Raw genomic sequence first — 12054 nt, 5'->3', positions numbered from 1 at the left:
TCTTTGAAGATGGATTTGAGTGTATAAATGAGGCACTCCAAGAAATCAAAGTTGTGATATTCAAAATACCTGAAGAACCAGTTGAATGGGTACATCCAGATTGGATTACGCAGTTTCGCCATGCACTTGAATGTTATAATGTCACTAAAGAGGAGAGCGAAGATGATCCCAGAAATATCGATACCCCTAGTCTAAAAAATAGTGTAAAGTCAAGGGACCTAAGGCAGAAATCCCTAACATTTTAGAACCTTTAAAAACTAAGCAAGTGAACATTGGATCAGATGCACATGTAGGTTTTAATCCCATACAAAAATTACCTACATACAAATTCTAAAATAGAAACTAAACAATGGCGAGAGAATAACACATAAAACACATATACATAGAGATTTTCCCCTGGATCCCAAAACCGAGACTACCAGATTAATTTTTCATTATGTTATTTTCAATGTTACAATACATATATATACATGTCGAAGCATCCATTAACCCTGGATTAGAACATAATCGTAGTTCCCTTAAGCGGATCTGCATAATACCATGGACCGAAAACCATCGTGCCTAAAACCATGTGCGAAATCCATGCACAAAACCATAGGTAATATAGGGTCATAGGGGGGGACCCATGCATACCCCATAATAGGGGGGCTATCACCCCCCCATGACCACCCGCTAGTTGTGGAAAGAATATACACAACCCAACATTCTCCCACTTATTTCTTTCTTTCCACAAGGGGCCACAAGAGAGCTTAGTTATTTATCCGGCCCGACAATGCCCATTTTTTCTCTACATGAAGGGAACTTCTCAGAGCTCACAAATTTATTCAATGTATCTACAATATTCTTCAAAGTGTCCACCTTTACCAGAAACACCTTTTTGTCTTCTATCATATCCCTCACAAAGTGATATTGAACATCAATGTGCTTTGTCTTTGAATGATAAGCAGGGTTCTTTGCAAAGAAAATTGCACTTTGGTTGTCGCAATCTATCCTTATATCTCCCTGTACTAACCCCATACCTGAACACAATATCTGCAACCAAACTGCTTCCTTGCTTGATTGAGTGGTTTTCATGTATTATGCCTATGTAGTTGATAGTGCAACTAGAGATTGTTTCTTACTCAACCAACTGACTACACCTCCAAATAGGTTAAACACATACCCACTTGTAGATCTTCTCTAATCCAGATCTCTAGCCCATTCTGCATCAACAAAGCCATGGATATCCAAACCTCTCTCCAATCTTGGTCTTCCTTGATATCGCAAACCATAGTCACTAGTGCCACAAAAATACCTGAAAACCCGCTTCATTGTTCTCCAATGCTCCTTCCCTATTTTTGACATAAACCTGCTCAATACTCCCATTGCATGTGCAATGTCTGGTCTAGTAGAGACCATCGCATACATCAGGCTACCAACTACACTTGTATATGGAACACAGGAAATTTCCTCTTCCTCTTCTTGTGTCTTGGGACACCGTTCAGCAGATAAATACACCTATAGGAATAGGAACCTTCACCGGTTTAGTATCCTACATATTAAACCTCTGTAGTATTGTCTCGACATACTTACTCTAGTTTAATGTTATAGGAGAAATTGACCTCCTAATAAACTCAGAGGAAAAAGACAAGATGACTGAAAGAATGGCCACAGTTGCAGGCCCAGAATCCACACTAATGCTCTCTATACATTGACAACCTGCTTTATAAAGCTTGTTTACAAGCATAAAGGAGCATTAGTCTACCTGTTAACTCATGTTGTCAAACCAGGGGGAGCGTTAGTGAACTTTAGTGATGCTCAATTGGTTATGCCAACGAATCTGCCATAAAATATCTAGATATCATTTCCCTAAATTTGTGCAAGAAAAGTAGGGAATCTCCAAAAATCAAGATATTTGGAGAAATTCTATTCTGGAAATAGAGGCAAATGGGAAAAAGCTGGTAAACGAGGCAGGTTCATGGTTTTTACCCAAATAAACTATAGGTGGAGTTGGGTAGCCCTAAATTGATTGCTATTTAAGCAACGAGAGGGCCATTGCACAAGAGGTCAGAACATTTAGAAGGATAGTACATGGTGTTGTTGTGATATTGTCTTATTCTTGAAGGAGCTAGCTGAAAGAAGGAGAGAGAGAGAGAGAGAGAGAGAGAGAGAGAGAGAGGAAGAAGGGATAAGGAAGGCTGATGCAATAGGGTGTTTGTAATCACTCTTCTGAATATAGGACTGTGGTTGTGTTCCACTACTCGAAGTGTCGGTGATATTGTGCATTCATTTGTTCATTCTGATGCTTGTTATGTTGAGCAGATAAGTTACACATTTATACATGTTTGTTATGGATTCTTTCATTAATTGTTAGAAGTATATTTTGTGATTGGTTTGCTTTTTTCTTTTGTGCAGGAATCGTCTTGGAGCCAGTCAGGAGGAGTTCTTCTTACCTCATGGAGACCCCCAAGTGAATCTAGAAAAAACCAAAGGTGATCCTTTCTCCATATCCTGTCAATATATATGTCAGATAGATGAACATGTGTGTAATAGGTACCTTTTGCAAATAACCTTACGGTTTATCGAAAGTCCCAGGAAGACTTTCGAGGGTAGTTTTCATCCCGTGCATTTTACCCCATAGCAGAATTGGCGACTTCAATGGGGAATATACTTTAGTTCCCGGTTATCTAGACTCCTCTCAGATCTCCTCTCTCTTCTATGAGATTCCTGCTTCTTCATATCCTTCTTTGATCCACCATCTAACTTGTTGCATCCTACAAAGTTTCTTTCTCTTCAGAAACTAATCCCAAAAGCCCACGTTTTGAGCTCTTTCCCTCACTAACATAGGTTGCTGGTCTACGCAGAGCTTTATAAAGCTCTTTGGCTATGCATAGGGTGCATTAGTGGCCAAACTAAAGCTCTGTTTACACATAGACAGAGCGTTAGTCTCCCATTTCCTAGTTTTTCAAGAGATTTTGTGGACCAAAAGGGAGGGAAACTTGTCCCAAGGGCTGAATCAAGATCTGCAATAGTATCATGCTAACAATTTTGGTGTCTTAAAATTAATTTTTTTAAGAAAATGCTTTAGTTTTTCTCTCATAAAAGAAATTTTTATTGAAATAATCGCTAATAAACTGTACATCTCCTTCTGTCAAATTAGTTGTGGGCTACTTTTTTTTGGTTCAATAGTTGTTAGGGAATATTGAGAAAAGGAACTTTTGATTATGAAAAGTGTTGAATGATTTTTAGATGCACTAACGAATACATGAATATGTGAAGTAATACATGTGTAGAATAAAACTTTCTTGCATAAGAAATTGAAAAAAAAAATTAAAGCATGGTTCTACATGGTTTATCGAGTTGAGAGTCTCATAATATTCATACTTCAACACCCCCTCCGAAGACAAATAAGAAAGTAAACTAAAATTTACACTAAAATCAATTAGATACTCTTTTTTATAGAAAACAAACATTAGATAGATTAGGACCTTGGGATAAGAGAGTGAGTCAACTACCCAAGGTTGAAAATTAAACTAGTGTCATTAAAGAGTGAAAAAACCTTCTGCACTCATATTACCGCGACCACTCCACTCACAACGGAGCTAAATACGAGACAACGTCGGATTGTAATTGACGGTAGCTCACCTTCTTTTACAAATCCTTTGGGCATTCTGTGTAACGGGGGTCCCTTCGAGGATTTCGGAACTAAGTCGGGGACTCAGGTATCCTGCCCACACAGCGTCCTATCTGCGACTATGTCCCCCCTGGTAATGTCTATGATTTGAGGTATCTTTCGTGGCCAATACTTCTAGGTACTTACCTAAGGTGACTGGGATGGGATGTCCTAGTACCTCAAAGGGACGAACCTACTTTGTCTTCATTTTTTGGGAGGGTGCTCGTCTTCACGAGAGTACTTGGACCCTTTATCTGAGGTTCGGGCGAAGTTCAAAAGTAACCGTAACCGTACATTTGGAAATCCTTCTCTATTACTCATTGAGAGACTGGGTTTCATCTCCAGTAATCGGTGTTTATCAGACAAGGTAATTTCACTTTGGTTGTTGATTGTCATTTTTAGTGTAATTTTTCTTTTTAGGTACCTGAGCGCTATCGTTTTTGAGACTTAAAAAATATCACCTTAAAATTTATCTGATAAAATTTGCCAATCATTGTGGCTACATCCGGCCCTCACCGTCAATCTAAATGATTGTTAGGACTTCCTCCACTCACTGTGGAGGATCTGGCGAGATCCACTGACTCAGATTTCTCATCTTCGAGGAATCAGTCTCCTAAATCTCACACGGGATTATTTTGGACGACCGACGATTCTGATTTGCCGGAGGATTTCTTCACGAAAGGATTCCTTCCTCATTTTAATAGTCCGCTTACAAATCTGTCAGATCTTGTTATTGATCCCGTCGTACCAGTACTTCAGTCTTCACTAGGAAGAACTCTCCCATCTATTCAATCGACACCTCAAGGGTTGTGGAATTATAGAGATACTGTGAGTCCTCTACCACTTCCCTAGTTGACGGTCATCACAACACCGGCAATGTGGAACCCCGCAATCCCTTTTTTTCCAGGTACTGCAACTCACACAACACCATCTATCAGCGGAACCCAATAGATTCCAGTTTCCACTCCTATGGTGCACCAAAGCATACCTTTGACTAGTGCCACATATAGTGCTCCATATAACACTCAATGTGGCACTATCGGCATGGTTCCAGTTTACCGAAACCAAGGTTGGTTGCCAATGTATGGTTATAACCCCCAAATTCGGATATCTGGGGTGGCTCCCAACATGCACATGGCGGAGGGGAATGTCACAGTTGCCATGCCGTTCTCGAGCATGCATGGACAACCGCTAATTGATATGATTTTTCCCACTGTCAATCAAATCCATATGGTTAGTTCAATGTCAGTTGGGAATCCACAAGGGATCCCCACCTAATTCATGGGGCCACCCTACTCACAAACTCAGATGAGTCAAGGGGGCACCGCTTATACCGGTGGCAAATTCATACCCCAATATCAAAATCCTCATTGTAATTCACTTTACAAAATTGTACCGCAAAGCAACTGCTACACCACGTAGCCCATGTACACCATGGGGAACCAAATGATGGGAGGAGCGTAGAGCTCCGCAGGTCATCCATCTTCACAATGGTCCGAGTCGGGGGCACCTAAAAATTTTCCTTTTTTGGCAACATTGGATATCCCCAACTTATACAAGTTGACTAACGATCCCATTTACCATAACCTACAATGGCCACGAATCCGGCATAAAATACTGGTGGATATTCCTAAGTACGACGGAAAAAAGGGGAGGATTCGGGCACTCATGTCACCACCTACCATCTATGGTGTGTTTCTAACTCCATGGTGGATGACAGTGTCCGGTTGCGTCTATTTACCTGCACCCTCACTGCCGATCCTGCAAAGTGGTATATTGAGTTACCACGTGTGTCAGTGAATACCTTTGACGCTTTAGCAATGGAGTTCCTAAAGCACTTTCAGTTACCTATCCGTTATGAGACAAGGTCGAAGCTCCTTACTTCGTTTTGTCAAGATACCGCCACCCACATCTCCAATCATATCGATCAATGGAGATGTAGGTGGAGGTTAGTTAAAGCTCCCATCCCTCACTTCCTCTTAACAGACTGGTTCTGTAAGTCACTGCTCCCGCAAATCACAAGAGATGTTGCTCTAGGTGGTGCGGTCATAGAGGACCAATCCATACGTCGTGCTCAGCACTTGGATTTAATTTATTCACAGTATGGCACTCTCTACGACCTTATCCCCTATGCTCCCAGTAACCCCAATCCCCCCACCACTCAGTGCCCTGGAGCGCATGCCGACAGGATCGTCAGCACAACCTCCACGAGCGCTGTAAAACAACTCAGTGGGTCCGTTGCCAACTTGGCAGTGGACCCCTCTACCAAAATGACTACTCTTCTTGCCACTGTGACTAACTCTGTGTAGTCTACATAGAAATCTAGTATCAAGAAAAAGAAGAATAAGAAAAAGACCGCTCCTTCTGAAGAGCAGTCAACAAAGCAGCCCAACCTGAAACAGATAGTCGCTGCGCCTACTGATGCGGAAAAGGATAAAGGCACCAAATATTCATGCAAACTCTATCTTGAAGACCAAGAAACCTATCATTTTCCACGGCTTCAAGAATACACAGAGTACCTTGCTAAGAGAGATTCTGGTAAGGCAATTGTTGTCCTTAGAAATCCTTTCTTACTCAACAACAGCAAAATCTCATTCCCAACCAACCGCAACCCACGTCAGGGGGCAGCAACGGTTCACAACATCCTTTAGCTGGAGAAGGATCTTTTATCATTTACATATTTGGAACGGTAGGTCTCACCACAAGAGCCAAATCTTATGGAGCTCCTGTTGCTCCGGCAGCAAAATCATCCCCAAGTCAAAACCCATCGCCGCCCAACGATTTGCGAATCGAAAGGCCAGTTCAGGACTTTGTAATTCGAGCCCCCAAGGGGGCACTTCGACGCACAACACACAACACATCTGCACGTGCTGCCCAACACTACAACATCGTAGAGGATTTGGCACAAGCGCCATCGGCCATGTCGGTGCTCGAAGTATTACAAACATGCCCCAGCCAAAGGAAAGCTTTGCTTTCAACTATCGGGGGTATTGACCCTATGAATTCCATGCTTGCGCTCTTTGACATGGACAAGCGTAAACCTCCCCTTTCCCACCAGCTTGCATTTCAGGTGCATATCACTTCGAAAGGTAAAGGTATACATCAAACTGTCATAGACGAAGGTGCTTCAACCTGCGTCATGTCGGCTTCATGTTGGCTCGCCTTGGGTTCTCCAACCCTCTCCCTGCTGTCGAACTCCCTTAAAGCTTTCGACGGCCACACCTTTATCCCAAAATGATACTTAACAGATTTTCCCATCACCTTTGCTGGGAAAATAGTAATGGTGGACATAGAAGTCGTGAACAAGGAACTCGACTATAATCTGTTGTTGGGTTGCAGTTGGACTTATGCCATGACAGTCGTCGTATCCATCGTCTTTCGTATCATCCAATTTCCATTAGATGGAAAGCTCATTACAGTAGATCAATTATCTTTTTGTACCCCTAGTTATTCCCCATTACCAAGTAGCTTTGTACCCCTAGTAGGAGGTGGAACTGGCCACTATGTCAATTTAGGTACTGATCTGTTGAAGGCTTCCTCCCTGATGGGTTGTTTTCCTCTGCAGCTGCCCCAGGTTCCACAATCACTCAACATGCTTTCATCTATTCCTCATGAAATGATCGATCAATGGATCATGCCAACTCCTTCGGACCTTGACACGTTCGGAGACCAGATGCCACTATCACCAACTAAATTGGCTTGTGAAGCCATTCAAATTGCATCTAAATCTCCTGTCACTTTGGTTTCGGCCAACGTTACCACTGCCCCTCCCATAACCGCTCCTTGTTTTGTTCCACTCAATCAAGTCCTATAAGTGGATGAAGCTATTAGAGAGATCACAAGGTTAGAAGAGAGACCTTGGGAAGCTTCACACCATCATGTTTCAATATCTAATTCAAACATGATGCCTCTTCAAATCCTATCACCTGATGCGCATGAAATCATTTCCTCACCATATACGACTCTCCAACTTTTGGACTTGGAAGGAAACAGGGGCAATATTTCACAAACATTGCTCCCTGATATTTATATCATGACATGCATCATGGAAAACATACAAAGTGGAGCCAATCACAATCCTGAGGAAATTGTGAGCTTCACCTACCTGTTTAGGGACTTGCACGATGTTTTTTCTTGGTCTTATGAGGAAATGCATGGCATAGACCCTTCTAATGTCAAGCATGAGATTAAGAAAGCTCGAGCGTTCTTTTTATGGTATTTTTCTTGCTCGTTAATTCGAAAAACCTCGAGTCTGCTTCTTTGGGATCGTTAAACTACAATGAAGATAATAGAGCACTTTTAGGGATATTTTATTGCTCTTTAAAAAATACAAACATCCCTGAGTTTTCATCGTTAATCTCATTAAACACTTTCTAACTATGGAAGAGCACTGTTAAGAATATTTTATTGCTCTTTAAAAAATATAAACATCCCTGAACTTTTGTCCTTGCGCTCGTTAAATCTATGCAACGATAAATAGATCACTTTTGGAGACATTTTATTGCTCTTTAAAAAATATAAACGCCTCCGAGTTTTTGTAGTAGGGCTCGTTAAATATATATACCACAAACCCCTAAAGCACTTTTAGGGATATTTTATCGCCCTTTAAACAATATAAAATCCCCGAGTTTTTCATCGTTTTCACTCGTTAAATATATGCAAACAATGCTCTGAGCACCTCTTTTTTGATCTAGTTCCAGCTCATAAACCAAAAAATACCAAAGAAGCATCCTTTTTAGGCACTTTTTTCTAGCTCTTTAAACTGAAAAAAATCCCGAGCTGTGTCTTGCTACTCGTTAAACATGTTAAAGATGACCTGAGCATTCTGTTATCTCAAAATCAGATCCTGATAGGCTTCTGGTCAGGTTGACTCTAAGTAACTATTTCAGACCTACTTTAGGCTGAGGCTTAGCCTCCTCAACCTGAGAGGGCTCTCTCTTAAAGGATTAATGATTTTGATTAAATATAAGATGGCTAACTCTTATAGAACAACTGTGAAAAATATGAATGCTGGAAATACATTAAACAACTATCCATTGGGCTTATGGAGTCAACAACACCTCAATATAACAGTGAACTCAACCTTACATAGAAGTCAGGGCACTCAACATTTAGACATTCAGAACATAACTCATATGGGACCACAGTTTATAAATGCATACAGGAAATCAGAGCACATTCAGTGAATTCTGAGTGATTATACATCTATACCACTGTAAAAATTATGGAAAGGACAAGATCACCTATTCTGAACATAAGAAATCCTTCATGAATCCTGAGAAGTAAAGTCAAAATTATATTACTGAAAATGAGTCTTTACATAAGCCAAATACAAGCTGTATCATAAAATTTTCCAACCCTGATTACATTGCTGTTTCAGCTATATATAGAGCTCTTATTCTAACTGATCGAGATTCCTCCTTAAACATTAAGGGAACTCGAAAACTACTTCTAATGACACCTATTAACCCTTTAACTGACTAATAAATACAACTGACTGTTAATTGACAGCTCTAGAATCCTAAAACAATTAGGATTCTAATTCTACATCATGCTGAATGTAGCATTTATTACAATCAGGATTTATTCCCTGACAAGTGGTCTCTTTTAGTTTGGCTGTGATGGATCTTCAAGGCTCCATGTTGGTCTTCAATGTCACACGTTTTCCATTGTCCTGAAACATAGGAAATTATCCCTGTTTTACTGGTCTTTGGTTTACCTCAAAATGTTCGAATCCAAAGAAGCATGTCCTTTATCCTTTAATTGCCCAAAATAGAGCAGAATGCCACGTCCTTGATGTGCTGTCCACCGTTTTCATGTACCTGTGTGATGACAAAACCTTTCAAAAAGATTTGCCGCTTTGTTAATCATAATTGATCAACTCAATTGTAACATGCAGCTACAGCAGTTTCGTAGCGTGCTACGAAACTACTGTGTAATTTCAAAAACACAGTCTTCCTTTCATAGCTAAATGATCGCCACTGTTCATGGCTTAAGCACCTTACCCCTTGATCATTTTGACAAGATTTGATTGTAACTTTTCAAGAAACAGTTATTTCTCCTGAGGAAAAGATGCAATGACACCGATAACACCATTCACTGTTCCAAATATAACTGTATGAATCTGGTTAATACCTCTTCTCCTCCTGCATCAGAACTTCCACTACCAACCCAGTTAAACTCAAAATCCCTTTCACTATTGCCCTTCACTTCAGTGTTCATCCCCAAATAGGGATCAACTTCAGGGTCAGCACTTGAAGGTGTATTTGAACCACTTGATGACCTTTCCTTTATAACCTTTCTACTATTTGTAGTTTCTCCATTGGGCAAGTTGATACAAAGTGCATTATCATCCTGTTCTTCCACTTTGATAACCTTGTACCGATCCATTGCTCTAATGGAGAGTCGCTGGAAATAACAGAGTTCAGTAACTCGGATCTTTCTTATTCAATCTGAAAGCTGTCCATAACATGGAGAGAAAAATGCAAGCTATAGCATTTCAACTGACTCCATGCTGCAGCTTTCAACAAAGAAAGTCCTTGTAATGCACCAACAAATATGGTAACTGGCTGAAAACCAACAGCCATTAACCCTTAACCAGAAACCCACAGCAGCTAGAAACCGCTTGGTGAGGGGACTATTTTTCCAATAAAATTTGCAATAATTTCTTCTCAATGTTCTTAGTCATCATTCACTGTTGCACAATGCATCATGAAAGATTTGACTGCATTTCCAGGCCTCATGTAGAACTAATTTTAAGTTGTTTGTGAAAATGCAGGGCTCATAATAAAATTGCATTGCAACTCAAAAATTAAAATCACAAACTCATTTACATCTGTCCATGAAAATTACAGCACCAGCTAACTTAAACCCAAATGTGAACGAAAGAGGCAATCCACGAGACTGGCAAATTTACGCCTTAGCAGATAGCCAGTTTTGATTTCCGAGGGTCAAACTAAGACTACCTATATGCAAGTTGCCAGTAGCACACCAATTGAACACTTCATATTCCCTTTTATATGCTGGGTAAGCTGAGTTAATCCCCTGAAAATCTCCAGAAAAAGTCAAAACTGTAAGATCCGGCATTATTGATCAGCAACGAGTAGATAAATCCCTTTCCAAGGAATTGCATGAGGGCTTCTGGTGTGTTTGCAGAACAATATACTTGCAATTATGTACAGCCAATGAATGCAGGAAAGCGTAACTCGCAGAGGACACCAAATCTCCAAAGAAGAGCTTTGAGGAATGATAAACCTCGAACTTGGTAATAACCTGATCCACAGCACACGGACTCCATATCTTCCATGACAATTTGGTTTCTCTATCTGCATTTCTACATCACAGGACTCTTCATTACAACTAGTTATGTTGGGATCTGAACTTGATGGTAAAACTTCTGGCAAACCATCAGCATGTCCAGACTTGGGACACGACAAACCTGGTATGCCATCATTCAATTGTTCCACACATTCTTCTGCCCCTCCTTCAACATTTTGCACTAGAATATGTCTCAAATAAATGGATATAGGAACAGAGGCTTGATGCTCTATAGAAAGGGAATTCATGTTGTTATCCAGTTAAGATAGCGACTCATCCGAGTCCTGTTGTGCTGTATGGATTTCCCTGCAGGGCAGATTTGCATTTGATTCATCACTACCTTCGAGCATACTGGTCCCTGAGTCTGATGGTGGAATATTGGATGTCACCCCCGAGGCGTTCTCAGATTTAACTACTTTCATTTTAGCCTTCACACCAGAGATTTGACCCCAATTATCGACCTTTCAAGAGGCAGAACCGCAAATGTCAATGTAGTGATGGTAATTCTTCAATTACATTTAGGTTAATGGAGTTTCTCTTGACAAGAAATACGCCCTTGAAAATGAGACTGGAACATTGAATAACACAGCAAAAATCCTGATATATGATAAGATATGCAACTGATGGCTCAAATATCAACAAGATTTGTTCAGCAGATGGATATCCCAGTCTTCACATCATCCATAGAGGATAAACCATTGCTCACTTTCTCATTTGCATTAACATCTTTAGGCAATTTATCTTTTGGTGGAAAGTCGTGTATTGTTCGGAACTCCTCTGTAAGTAACCTTTCCAATTCTTGATGCTTTTTCAAATGCCTGGCATCCTTCTTGCGATAATGATGACATGCCCAATATTTTTCAAGACCATAGAGATTCCCCTTCTTGTAGAATTCAATGGTTAACTATTCAAAATCCTCATAGAGACTTTCCTTAAATTTCTTCTCCAATCCATGGCTGTAGAACCTAAAAAGGCACTCCATGCCGTAATTATACTTTGCTGCTGCATCTTCCAGTGCTAATATTCGGAACTCATTATACATGGAGCGGTTGAAATTATTTCTGAGGAAAAAATGACCAAAATCT

At 40.5% G+C, this 12054-nt stretch overlaps 1 long non-coding RNA gene across 1 annotated transcript; it reads right to left on the bottom strand.

Annotated features, from left to right (window-relative positions):
- Positions 1 to 10290: 10290 nt before the first annotated feature.
- On the bottom strand, positions 10291 to 10953 carry LOC149146677 (uncharacterized). Its single transcript, XR_016264254.1, has 2 exons — positions 10486 to 10953; positions 10291 to 10346 (listed from the first exon to the last, which is right to left on the bottom strand). It is a non-coding gene; the product is annotated as an uncharacterized LOC149146677 (long non-coding RNA).
- Positions 10954 to 12054: the final 1101 nt, after the last annotated feature.

The sequence above is a fragment of the Pinus tabuliformis genome, chromosome X, assembly GCF_031772625.1.
Source record: "Pinus tabuliformis cultivar Carrire ecotype Pingquan chromosome X, CPIR1, whole genome shotgun sequence".
NCBI lineage: Eukaryota > Viridiplantae > Streptophyta > Pinopsida > Pinales > Pinaceae > Pinus > Pinus tabuliformis.
This window is presented reverse-complemented; position numbering and strand designations above follow the sequence as displayed.